The sequence below is a fragment of the Lissotriton helveticus genome, chromosome 9 (assembly GCF_964261635.1).
Source record: "Lissotriton helveticus chromosome 9, aLisHel1.1, whole genome shotgun sequence".
NCBI lineage: Eukaryota > Metazoa > Chordata > Amphibia > Caudata > Salamandridae > Lissotriton > Lissotriton helveticus.
The window spans coordinates 533,708,800-533,722,857 of NC_136070.1; positions in this window are offsets into that span (position 1 = coordinate 533,708,800).

A 14,058-nucleotide genomic window follows, 5' to 3' on the forward strand; every position below is an offset into this window, starting at 1 on the left:
TTTTTTCAGTTTACCTTTTTATGTCAATTGGTTTTGTGTTTTATTTTTTTCGGATTATGAATGGACACTATGTCGAGGAGAGAACTTGCATTACTCATTTGAATGGAACTTTGGCCCCACTTTCCTCTTCACATTCTACACACAGATTAAAAAGAGACTTGACTTTGGTTAACATCACAGCGTGGCCTGTTCTGGATGGAATCGCGTGGGATGCAGTTCGTTTTCAGATACATGGTCCAACGGAAGTCGTTAATGTCCCTAATGTACTAAGAGTTAATATGGGGGATGTGGTGAAACAAAACATTCGTTCTGATGATTGGGATGTTAATGCTGTGGAAAGTTTGTTTTCTGATTTGAAATATTATGCTGCTTTTGATGCTGAGGATTTATATTTAGATTCTGCTAATTATGGTGAATTGTTCTGTTACCAACATTATGGCAATCACTTCTTACACAAGACATCTTCCCGAAGGGATGCGGTTAATTTTACTCAGTGGGAACATTGCCCAGCACCAACACAAGGGAGTTCAGAAACGTTTCTTAAAAAATATACTTATTTCACTGACTTTAATCAGTCCAATCCCGAGTCCTTTTATTTTAAATTTCACAAACAGCCACTGTCCAAGGTTCGACTTACAAATACAAAATTGTTATATTCAAAGGCCTTCCTGGATCAATTAGTTACTGGAGGGTATGAGTTATGGAAGGATACCATAGACCTTAAATCAGTTTGGGGCTCAAGGGCCTGGCAGGTACAAGGCACTGAAGCTTTGCACCGTGCATGTCTCATCCCAAATCATATGTGGTTTTTAAATGAAACCATTTCCCAGACCACGTGCTTTGGATTGGCTACATCTAAAAGGTTAAACACCCCGTCTTTCCCGGAGTTGGAGGAATATGAGAATTGGAGTAATTTTACTAAATTGTCCATTAGAGATATACAGGCTCTGCTTCTGAATTCCTCCTTTAACATTTCCAGTATGAATCCCAAGGGTTGGCTGCTTTGGCACCGTAGTGCTGATTCTTGCCAAAAGAGATTTTTAAATATAACTGACGGTTTTAAGGCTGTTAGATCTGATCCCCGTTTTGATTTGAGTCATACTGTCACCTCTTACTCTGTTGGCAAGTTGTGTCAAGCTTGGCTGAAACATTCAACTTTACCTGCGGTTAAGTATCACCTTTCCAAACTGAATGCAGACGTGGATTTGAATGATTTCATTAAGGGCCCAGCTAGTGGCAGGTCGAAAAGGTGGTTATATGGTGTTTACAATGAAATTTGGAAACTCTCACAGATTGAGGCTGCTTCACGCCTTAGGGCTATTGATCAGGCAAATCTTGAGAAAGTGCTTGCAGTGGTTGACAATAGCATTAACGTGCTTTCCTCTAGAATTTACACATTAGATAATATTGTGTCGTCTGTTGTTGATATTGTGCATGATGAAGTGTCTGTATTATACCATGGTCAAAATCAATTACGTTCAATCATGCAGTTTGCATGGACACTACAGACTCTAAAAATGGGTAAAGTTCCCTGGGGATACATGAACGTTTCCTCTTTATTTGCACCGTTTAATTTGACAGACAAACAACGCTTGCTTTCAATGCGTGATGCTTCCTTTTCTATGCTCCATATTGAAAGATTGGAATCTTTACCTTTTTCTGTGGCAGAGACCACTGCTGCTACGTGGCTTATCCACGGTTTAATAACGCTGCCGTTTGCTTTATATAAGTTTTCAAATTGTATGAAATATGTGCCAATAGGTCGTTTTGAACCCTTAGGTAGCGGTTTTCTTCATGAGGTCTGGTCACTCCCATACACATACAGATGTTTCAAGGATGAACAAGAGGTTTATCTAACAGGGGATGAGTGTACTGAGACGCCAGATCATTCTTTAATGTGCAGACACATACAGTTACACGGTTCATGTAACAAGGACCGACCGAATATGGCTTGCGTTTTACAGGGCACGCCAGTTCCTGCTATCATCCCCACGTTTAAATTGTTGGAGAATGGTAGTTATTTAATGCTCAATAATGAAAACTGCTGTGGTTTAATTAAAGGTATAGCTTTCATAGTAACGGTTAGTGAGCGAGTTATTTGCTGCAGAAATGTTCTTTATCCTCCCACACGTGAACATAGGGAGTCTTCCATTTGGCCACAGATACCGACCTTGGGAGCAGAATTCAGCGGCATGGCTAGAATAAGAGCTCTATTGTCCCAGAAAGAGGTGGCCTTGAGCTCGGCCCGTGAAACTTTCGTGCTTCACATTGCTAACACCCGCACGGAGGTTCAGGCTCTTTTAAACACTGATTTGCCCTTGCATTTCGGAGCCATGGTCCGTTCTATCTTTAACGCATCCTCCACAACGGGCCTAGCACATTTTTTTAAAGTTGTTAGCGGTGGTCTCGTGACTTCCTTTGAGAAGATTTTTGGAGTCATCCCTGCTTTCTTCCATTCTATTTTTTCATCCTTGTTTGGAGGGTTCCCGTTTTTGCTTGCATTAGCGGCTGGCGCATTGGTGGTTTTCTGCCTTTTTAAATATGGATGCCCTTCATGTGCAAGACCACGCACAGCTACTACTGACGCGGTTTCGCAACCGCATGCTTGATTACTATGGCACACTGCCGTTAGCGACTCTAAGCACGGCGTTTGGATTATCTTTTCGGTTCTCCTATTTCACCTGTGTCCAGCCTGTATTTCGCTGTCTGACCTGTGATTTCCTTTGGGCCATTGATTTGTGTCTCTGCGGACCAGCATCTTCTGACGTCGATTTTAATCAACTGATGAGTCCTATCATTGCTCACGAGTTGGTTTGTTCTGACGAAAGGGTTATGGCCTTGGCGGTGGCACATGGACTAATGGGTCCCTGGGATGTGTTGTCGGCAGCGCAGAATTTCTTGGAACTAAGTTTTCTTGAGAACCCACCGAGCTGTCCTCTGATGGTTATAGAGGATCCGGTGCTGGAAGATCACGTATGTTCCTTTCATCTTTTAAATTGGATGGCTGAACTGTTTTCTGATGAGGACAGTGACTTCCTCCTGGAGGCTGTTGCAGCTTACTTTTCATATACGGTCTTATCTTAGACACTGCCTCAAATTGACATGCTGATTGATAGCATTTCCTTGACTTTATTGACTTTTGGTCAAGACATTTTATTTTTCCTTGCCTATTGGCTTGAGCCACATTATATTTGTGGGCTATTTTTTTAGCATTAATTTTTATAATTGAATCTTTATTCATGCTCGTTTATAAATGGATTCTGCTCTCATGTGATGGCACTTCTGTTACCTTATTTAGTCCGTTCTCGGATCATGGGGGGGTGTTGTATAGCTCCTATATATCCTTATATCGTGTTAAGTTAGCATAGGTACATTTGAGATTTAAACGCCATTTTTCCTTTCTTGCAACTTCTGCACACGACCCTTAATTGTTGACTTAGCTTTCAACCTAGTGGTTTGCCGTGGTGTATGTGAGAATAATATGTTATTGCTCTGATATCAGTCTTGTTTAATAAAACATGTCTGCACGGAGAGTGCTGAAGTTTCAGGAGCAACACGATATGGAATTGTTATGAGGTCTGATCTCCACGCCTTCATAGTCATAACACAAGTGCAGCCTTTGCCAACTTGGGCTTGAGGCGGGATTGATATTGCTTTGCACGAGAATTGTTAAGACACTTGATGCGGTGCACATGCAGAGAGAGCTGGTGTATGCTGATGTGATTCCTTCATGCTAGGACACTAAGGTATGGGCCCGCCCTAAAACAACCCAAAGAGACCTTCTTAGATAATAATATAATATATGTGTTAGGGAGGGTGAGATATAAGTGTTGTTAACTCTTATTCATTACAGCATGTTAACATGCTGTCACCATTCGCTTTTTATGTCTTAGTAACTATGCTGATAATTTTGCTACTGATAATAAGTATACTTGTATTATCAAAGATACTGCGCCTGAGAAGACGGCATTAGTAAATAAACATTTCAAATGCACATGTGTCTTCTTTACTCCATGTTCTGGTTTGTAATGATAATATAACGAAAGAGTGTTCATGAGTCCCACGTACCCTGAGGTACTGTAAGTTCATGTTCTGGTTTGTCTAAACATTGGGTGTTTGATATGTCCAATGAGACACTGTAGCTAGCTCGGTAAGGGGTGAGTTGGTTGCTAAGGTAAGTTTTGGGACATCCTAATTTGCCGAGGTTCCACTCCTCTGTGCACAGTTCTGTGTGAGTACAGAAACCCTGCAACACAACAACTTGCGTTACCACATGCAAGACATCTATAGGACAGATGATGTTCATTTCACGGATGAGGGAAACAGAATCTTCCTCTGCAACATCAGACTCTGCATCGGTACTTACTTATAAATGCAGAAAAAACTCAATTAACACAAGGGCTCTTTTCAGAGCCACCTTATATCAAAGCACTCAAACTTCTGATTTATCTCCATTTTCACACTCTTGTAAATAGGTGTGCGCGCCCGGGTGCGTGCACCCCGCAACTTTAAAAAAATATATATATATATTTTCGCGTTTAAGGTCCTTACTGCACACCCTGAGACAACCTACGCAGCAAAACAATCTCTACCTTCTCCCCTTTCCATGTTCCAACGCTTTGAAATGACAATATATTTACTCGCAGTGACAAAATGGCGGTCAACACTTCCTGATTTCCTTCGAATCGAACGTTAATAGACGTCACGCAGCAAAAAAAAATAATTCCGCTCGCGCGCAGCCGCTCTAGTGCGCGCACCCGTACGCGCTTATAGATATATAATTGACTTTAACTTTAATTTTCTCAGCAACTACTGAACAGATTTACACCATTCCAAAAAAAGCGTAATCTGCGAGCCGGACTCTACAGTTTTGCCAAATTTCTTATAAATTCATTCAGCCGTTCGACCTGTAGCCGTGTCTAAACGTCCTATGGAAAATAACATGGAGAAAACACGTTTTGGGACCCCCCTTTTATCTCAGCCCCCACTTCACCAATCCCCCCCAAACTTTCAGGGAAGGAGCGCAGCGGACCGAGCCATCTTCTTTGAGAAATTCGCAAAGATTCATCCACCAGGGCCAAAGTTAATCCAAATAGAATGTTGAGGATTTCCTATGGAAACTAGGTCCTAACTATAACTACCTACTGGCGACCGCCAGTAGGTAATATATATATATATATATATATATATATATATATATATATATATATATATATATATATATATATATATATATTGTTTTTTTTATTTCAACATGTTTTTATCGTTTTTACATACACGCATAAAACATACAGTCATCTTTAGACTTCTCGTTACAGGGTTTCCAGCCAAAGGTCGCTGGTTTGGTGGTGCCACGTTACAGATTATTCGTGCTAGGCTGACCCCCTTATCCCATTGCCCCCTTCATTTATTTTTAAAAAGTGGAGGGGCCCAAAGGTTTTCTTAGGAGAATTCCACCTGTGCTGCTGAAAGCCAAAATTGCCTGATTTCAGGCCTGGTCATTCTTGATGACGCCTCATGTCTCTTTCTTCCCAACATCCTTACACGTCTCGTCTCCAGCTTGCGAGTTCTTTTTCACTCCTGCTTTCTCAGTTTGTCACTATTTTGCTAGCTTCCTCTTTCTTTTCAGGCAATGCCCAGATCCCAAAAATATACGCAAGTTTCTAGATATACTCATAAAATAATTTGTGGGTTCTCCTTTGGTATGCAGAAATACACGCACATATATCTTTGCTTGGAAAAAAAAAACTAGCAAATACACAGTCTTTTCCCGTCAGTCCGGAGGACAAAATGAATAGACATGGGACTGCTGAAAGGTCGGTGCACTTGACACGGGGGTTCAGAGTCTACAATACCCGATAGAAGGGACACCGTTAGGCGTGGTCACCGCTCCCTGCTGCCAGAAGCGACAGACGATAGGGGCTCTGACGCCCTGGATGGAGGTCTAACATTGCAATGCCATCACAAGTGGCCCCCAGTGCCGCTTAGAGGTGAGTTAAAGTGGTAGGACCAGTTGAAGGAGTTGCAGCAAAATCCTGGCGATGCTAAAGACATTACCAGAGCCGGCTGCAGTGCATCGTGCTACACCAAATACTCCATGACCCATGAATAGTGTGACAGGCCAATTTATTAGGACATGGTTGCGCATAAACAACTTCATTAACAATTAACATCAACTTTATAGCTAAGGCACAATCCCCCAACATCACGCGTCCACTCACTTCTCACACCAACTTTCAACCCCAAACGTAATTTCACGTTCCATCCTTACCCAACAAGGTACCATCCCAGGCTTTTCCTCCTGCGCACCGTTCTTCTCTCCCCCCCCGAGGGTGTGGAAGAGCCCGCATGTGACTTTCCATCCCCCAAGACTCCCGCCCCACCTGCTAACCCTGCAACCCATCCTAATTTTGGCAGAAGAAACACTGCACCATTGAAACATGTCCCCCACTCCTTGACCACTTCAAAATGTAGGGTGGGTGAAGGACAAACTTAACTACTTCCCTGGACTAAAAGACCCTACTCTGGTGATGCACAGGGTCTGGAAGAGGCAGGTTGCGCCTCTCCTGACCCTTAAATGCTAATTAGTTGACCCGTCCCTTCCACCCCTGAGCTACTTATCCCACCCATGTCCTGTTTGGGCACAAATTCCCCTGGCGAAAGACTAGTCTGCGCCCTTCTTTCCCCAGGGGGTTTAAATGGAGCTAGGCAGGAGGGTTGGCCACACACCTGGGGCCCCAATAATGGCGTCTCTACCCCCTGTGAGAGGATCTGGCTTGAGTTCCACTGGTTGGAACCTGCACTGAAGGGCTCCCAAAGCAACAACCGACACGGGCCCCGGGCACGCATGTATAGCAGTGCTGGCCTCCTGGAGGAAGATCCATCATCATATACCAGCGAAGTAAAGTACAAGTGGATCCCCAAGGACGCACAACGGCGGCGCTGGTTGGCAACCTTGTCTTGGCTTCCTTCAAGACATTGCCTGTGACAGACACTGAAGAGCAGAGCTGAAAGGGAAACAGCTGGCACATAGGGGGGAACCCCTGAATCAACTTGAAACTAATCTATAACAGCAGTCAGAGCAGTTTGACAGACTTTTACCAGCAATCCATGATACCAAAACCTTTCTGCAGGTCAAGATTGACAGTCTAGCTAGCTGCAGGTGAACTTACTTTGACCCGATCATAGGAGGCTGACTAAGAAGGTGGATGATAAGGGCTCTGCCATCACCGCAATGCACCCCACCCTAAAAGCAGTACAGTCACAGTTGCAAAATATGAGGGCTGATATCAATCGCCTACGGTTGAGAGTAGAAGGTGCTGAGGGTCGCTCGCGACGCAACAATGTCCGAAACATGGGCCTCCCGAAATGCTCAGAGGGACTGAATTTGAAGCTGGTCTTAGACCAATGGCTGGTGATCACTGTTCTAGTGGGGAAGGCCCTGAAGTTGCTCTCTGTTGAGCGAGCGCACTGCATCCCAGGATGGCCCCCACACTCTGGAGTTGCTCCATGCCCTGAAAATTGCACGCCTAATTAACTACAGAAACCTCATTTTATAATCCTTCAGATCAAAAGGACTGTGGCAGTTTGAAGGTACCACCATCACGGCTTACCCAGATTACACCGGAGAGGTACAGTGGAGGCAGAGCTCCTACACAGAAGTTAAGCAACAGCTATGCCTCATGGGCCTATAATTCACCCTCCTCTTCATCACCGAACTGCGAATGATAGAATGAGAAGAAACACACTTCTTCCAGACGCCGTAGGAGACCTGGTCTGAGGGACACACGAAAGGCAACCCCAAGTAGTGATGAATAACCCAAAGTGGGCTGGGAGAGCCAGGGATCGAGAAACAGTTGGAAACAAAGCGTCGATCGATAAACAAACAGGCAGTCAAGGAAAGAGGAAAGGTGGTCAAGGATGTTCTGCTAAATATTAGGAATCCTTTTACTGCCCTACCTTCAGACTATGGCTCAGACTCCGAGACTGGTCCTAATGGATCCGGTGCGGACGTTCAGCACGCCATGGAGGGCGACTATGTCCTTACTTGGTTATTACACTCTCCCTCGATGTGGACATCCAAAACTGATCAGATGCTATTTATGCGGAGATGCTGGCACAAATACATACACAAAACAAGAGTACCCTCTCACACCCAGCAACTGCCAATTTGGTCGCTAACAAAAATAATAGATACCGTGGCGTGACATGACGTACGACCATGGATGGAGGCAGGAGTACTGCTCATCGAGGACCTATATGCTGAGGGTACCTTGCTGTCCTCCCAAGAGATCAAAGAAGCATATAGGATATTTCTGGCCCAGTTTCCAACATACCATGCCATACAACACGCTATCATCACTCAGTGGTAGCAGGGGTACTCTGAGCCACCCACATCACCTCTCTCACAGACTATGCTCTCCCACAGTGGCTGGAGGAAAGCCATAACTGCACTGTTCAATGCCCTGCACTCACAGTACTAAGTGACGGACATGGCAATCAGAGAGGTGGACAACTGACCTACAAACCGAACTAACCTACAAACAATGGGCATGCGCTAAACAGCAGGTGAACGAGGTCTCCAGGTATCCACGATTCCGCTACATACAATTCAATTATTTGCATCAGGCTTGCTTGACACCAAAACATATTCAATGTATGTTCACAGTGTCTACTTCGGAATGTCCCAGATGCTGAATACCAGATGCCGGCTTCCAACATATGGTTTGTGATTGCCAGGTACTCCACTGCGCATGGGGGAGGTAACAGGCATTGTATCAGAACTAGGAGACAGCACGATATCACCCACACCTGAATTCTGCCAGCTGGGCATACGGCTAAGGGAAAAAAATACATTTCTTGATTCATAGACTTAGCTTTTCAAATACATATAGCATTGTCTTGCAAGGCCTGTGTGGTGCCTGGCATGAAGCGCTGGCTGAGAGAGCTTCTGAAATGGGCCAAAGTAGAGTTGAATAAAGTGTAGGTTATGCACTCCGCAGTTGTTAGTGTGAATCAAGTTGTGGTGTGCACCAGAGATATCACTCCCCGACAAGGTGTGGTAATCAAGAACATAGGTTGCGACACTTAGTGTAAGTGTCGTCTCTCCAAACACAACCAAACGGACGTTAGAACGTCTAGTGAATTATATCAAAGTTCCAAAAGCGATGTGATTTCCATCAAAGTTTTATTCAATGTTTTTTGCACATGAACAAATCAAATGAATGATTATTGTTTGAACATCCTTAGGCTTTCCATCATTTTCAAAACCATAGTTAAAAATCTTTAGTATAAGTTCTTTGATATAATTCACTAGACGTTCTAACGTCCGTTTGGTTGTGCTTGGAGAGACGACACTTACACTAAGTGTCGCAACCTATGTTCCAAAGCAGAGTTGGACACCTTCACATTAGCCGGTTTGTGAGGTGGAATGGCCCGGTCGGACCTGTATGGGATGTCTATGTCACAAAATTAAAGGCTAAAATCGATGTGAGACCACCTTGAGAGTGGACTCAAGTGGCTCCCTTGATTTTTGGAAACAATACACAGATGCAAACCCAAAAGACATTCTCACCCCATGGACCACCTGCAGGAACACATGGGATGCCCCCAGTGTATAGGGTGACCAGATGTCCCCATTTTCCTCGGATGGTCCCAGTTTTTGGAGAAGTGTCCCACACTTCTCAGATAATCAAAAACATCAATTCCCTTTGTATATATTTGAACACACTGCTAGTGACTCATACACCATTCACCCAAGCATACAAATATCACCAGAGAATACCAACAGTTTACCAAAAGTCAATATATAAATGTTTTATTTTGTGAAATTAAGTAAAAAAGTCGTATAAAAAGTACATAGGATAAAATACATGAATTGTGACAAAATAGAGTGACTCCCTCAATAGAGAATCACCTCAAGAGGTGATACACATTATTAAAAATCACGAAAAATGAACAAGGGCGAGTATAATAGATATTAATATGTTGTCATTGTTTAGCACTAATCAAACAGAAATTCATCCGGCAAACCACTATTTTGTACAGTTTCTTGTTTGGCCAAGATAAAGTTAATTTATTGCTTTTGTAGCAACTTTCTCTTGGCCAAATAAGAAACTGTACAAAATAGTGGTTTGCCCGATTAATTTCTATTTGATTAGTGCTAAACAACGACAAAATATTAATGTCTATTATACTCTCCCTTGTTCATTTGTTGTGATTTTTTTAATAATGTGTATGACCTCTTGAGGTGATTCCCTATTGAGGGAGTCACTCTGTTGTAATTCATGTGTTTTATCCTATGTACTTTTTTACGACTTTTTAACTGAATTTTACAAAACAAAACATTTATATATTGACTTTTGGTGAATAGTTGGTATTCTGTGGTGATATTGGCATGCTTGGATGAATGGTGTATGAGACACTAGCAGTGTGTTCAAATATATATAAAGGGAATTCTTGTTTTTGATTATCCGTCAAATTGGCGTCCTGTCCCTTTGGCTAAGGAGGACCCCTGTCTTGTTGTTTGAGATCCTACACTTTTTTTCAAATTGAATAAATGTCCCGGTTTTCGGGTAGTGTCTGGGTTGAGATAAGAAATGTCACGGTTTTTAGGTTGAGCATGCCCACTTGTGTTAAAAAGATGTGCACATGCTCACTTCTCACTAGTGGAGAATTTATGGTGCGACGTCACTCCAGATGAGCGTTGTAGTTGGAAGGGAAATCCTTTAAAGAGAGACATTTTCTCTCAGGATTTCAATTCTCTTTGTACAACGCAGCAAGAATGTTGTCATGCCAGCCATTGGGACAACAGCTGTCCGAATCCCAAGTGACCACCAAAACCCTGTCTGCTCATTGGAATCAGAGGTAATCGTCTGCAGCAAGATCCAGACGGCCACTGGTGTGAACCTACTCTGCACTTTTAAAGTGAGCGTGCGGACTGCAGCAGAAATAAACAGCAGCCAAAAGTGAAAGGGGCTTGGATGATTCAAACCAACCTGCATGACCCCTCCCCAGCCCTGACTGCACCAGCAAGTCAGGCCCCTGCCTCCGCACAAAAGCTGTTCCAGCCAGAATCCATCAGCAACCACAGGAGACTTACCCTTCCAGTCTGCAAGCCAGCACAAGACTCACAACATAAGTATTTAAATGGCTGTTGGACATTTTCTCTTTGCTGTCTGGCCTGTGTTGTGTTTCCACACCTCCCCAAAAGATACCACCTATTCTTTTAAAATGTATTTGACACAAGTCAGAGTTAGATGGGGTCCCTAGGGCTGCCTTTTTTTCAGAGCAAATATCAGCAATATCCTCACATTTTACATTTACTTTAAACAAAAACATATGATATTATTTTTAGAGTTGCCTTGCTGTCTTTATTTACTTTACTTAGCCGTCAGGGGTAAAACTTGCACACAGCAGAGTGGACCTCTCTGGGTTACATGAATAGGTAAAAGCAACTCTGATATTGCAGAGTATCTTTTTTTACCAAAGAGGCTGCAGGGGGGCTCACTTCGAGGTTGGATGTTGGATGTGTGGCTTCTTCGGCTGCCAGTGGCAGTTCTGCACTCAGTTGTACAAAAAGAACCACATATGAAGCTGGCATCAGCAATCACCAGGCGATGTGGCATTTCTCCTGCCGCATAATATAGTGCTCTCCTGCCTCATAATTCCACTGGCCCTGCATATGATATAGAGACCATAAACTATACAAGCATGTAAATCAGTGCATCGGAAATATTACATAAAATGTGGGCAACAAGAGTCACATGTCATCCATACTGCTGGCCATTATATGTTAAGAAGTGTCTGGTCTGGAGAAAAAAGGGTCAGATTTGCTGAGTTTTTACACAGAGCGGTCACCAAAATTGCTGCGTTGAATGAAATGGAAACAGTACAACAGTGCCATAACTCTGAGATCTGGCTGTGCTGCTCTATCAGTGGCACACATTAGGATGCCTTGCACCAGTGCACATAACTTTGCACTATAGTGCAAGAGTGATGCAAGTCAAGCATATGTTTTGTACTGGAAGGGTGCCCCTTTCAGTTAATAATGCTATGCTTTGACAAGGTAAAATACTATTCTCACTAGAGATTACCTTCAAAAGTGGTTGCATGGAACACCCGTGTACACCCCCATGATGCAAAATAGTGTTTACTGCTATTTTACCTTATGAATACTTTATAATGCAAATCAGGATTTGCGTTGGAAAGTGAAGCCGAAAGCAACTCTGTGCTGGGTTTGCGTCATATTTGTAACAACGTTTACAGGCAATAAAAGACCTCTTCATCTGTGTCTGTGGAAGAGGTAGTCATTGTAGTCCTTTATCTATGTCCATGACAGCTGTCAATTAGTCCTGTTTTATGTCGAGGGATGCTGCAAACGGTAGTTCTACTTCTATGTCTATGACCTGTCCCAGTTTTTTGTTTTGAGAAACTGGTCACTCTATCAGTGTAGCCTCAAGGAACGACTTGAGAGGAGACTTCATTTAAGGTTGGGTGTCTCTAACGGGTCCTTGAGGTATCAACATTATGTCCCGGTACTCACAACTCCCCAGATCTTACTGTGTATTGTAGTTATAATTTCTTATGGTCCGCTGTGCATGCTTCTATATCATATCAGAGCGTGTTTTATATGCACCGTTTTCCTGTACTTGCTTGTTGTAGCTGCACAAATGTAGGTAGCAACTACACGCCCAGGTAGGGTACCTGCTGAGTTCTGACGACTCCAATATCACTGCATACGTACGGGTAATTGCCTGAATTGTTTGTTGTTACCTGTTTTATACCTAATAAAGACATTTTTTTTTAAACCTTAGGCATGCAAAAGGTTGGCTGCCTGTATCGGCTACCATATTATAGAATCAAACGTGATCCCTTTGGAACCAACTTACAGCACACACCTTCAAGGCGCAAGAAAATTAGCACATGCGCCAAACCTAGGAGCGGGCCCAGAGACGTTGGAGGATGCCACAAGCAAACTGGCCATATTGTCATAGACGAGGGTGGGAAAAAGCCACCTCCTACACGCAGGCAGGGAATACCTTTGATGGGCTGTTTGCCCATCAAAACCAACATCCAATGATGGGCGGGAGGCAGCAGTGAGCGTGCCCTGCAACCTGTTGTAAGGTCAGCATTCTTTTTACTCCCCCCCCCACACTTCCCCCCATTGTGCTCCCCAAGGTCAATTGGAATCTTCGCTTCCCATCTTCTCCACAACACCTTACCCCTGAGGAAAGGTCACTTAAGGCATCAATAGTATTAGGGCAGTGTGCTGTAGTGGTCATTGCAGTGGATACTTTGTTTCGTTTTGAGATGTGTCGATACTTCTGGTCACCTTACTATCTCCCATTAACAGATTTCATTCAATTGACCATTAATTTCTGGACCCAGAGAAGGTCTTGATGCCTTTTTAATTTGATGGGGGGCTAGGAAGAGGGCTTCTGCTGTCTCTCTCATTCACTAGTGAGCTTGGTTGCTTCATTCAAATGGTTCTTCAGGGTGGAAGGAGGGCGATATTGTCTGCGCGGGGGTTTAGGTTTGGCCCAGTTGCCAAGTCATTTCTGTCCAAAGTAAGGCAGGGGAGTTGTAGAGGGTTCCTCTGACATGGATCTTTCAGCCCACATCTGAGCAAGTCCTGCTCCTAAATTTCAGGAACTGAGCACATTTAGGACTCTGGAGAAGGGTTTCAATCATGAGCTCACAATCTGAGGCTGGAGGAGGATGGTCGGGAAGTCTATTGTCTAGCTGACTCTATATGTGGATCAAAAATCTTGTATACATTATTCATAATCATCTAATTCTTTCTTATTCCGTGGTATTCCAGTTTTTAGCCTATGTTAATGATTTATGTTGCATAAACAAAATGGAATCCACTCTGGTAGTGATAGTGGTCCCTACAATGGTGGGGAGCACCCAGTGTTGTTTTGAATACCCCTCACACACCAGCAGGCCCCTTGGTGTCATGCTTCATCATTGGGGTCTTCGCACCCCTCTACGGGATGCAACGTGCTACGACTCACGACTGCGTAGGAGCACTTGAAGTGTACTATGTGTTGGTGT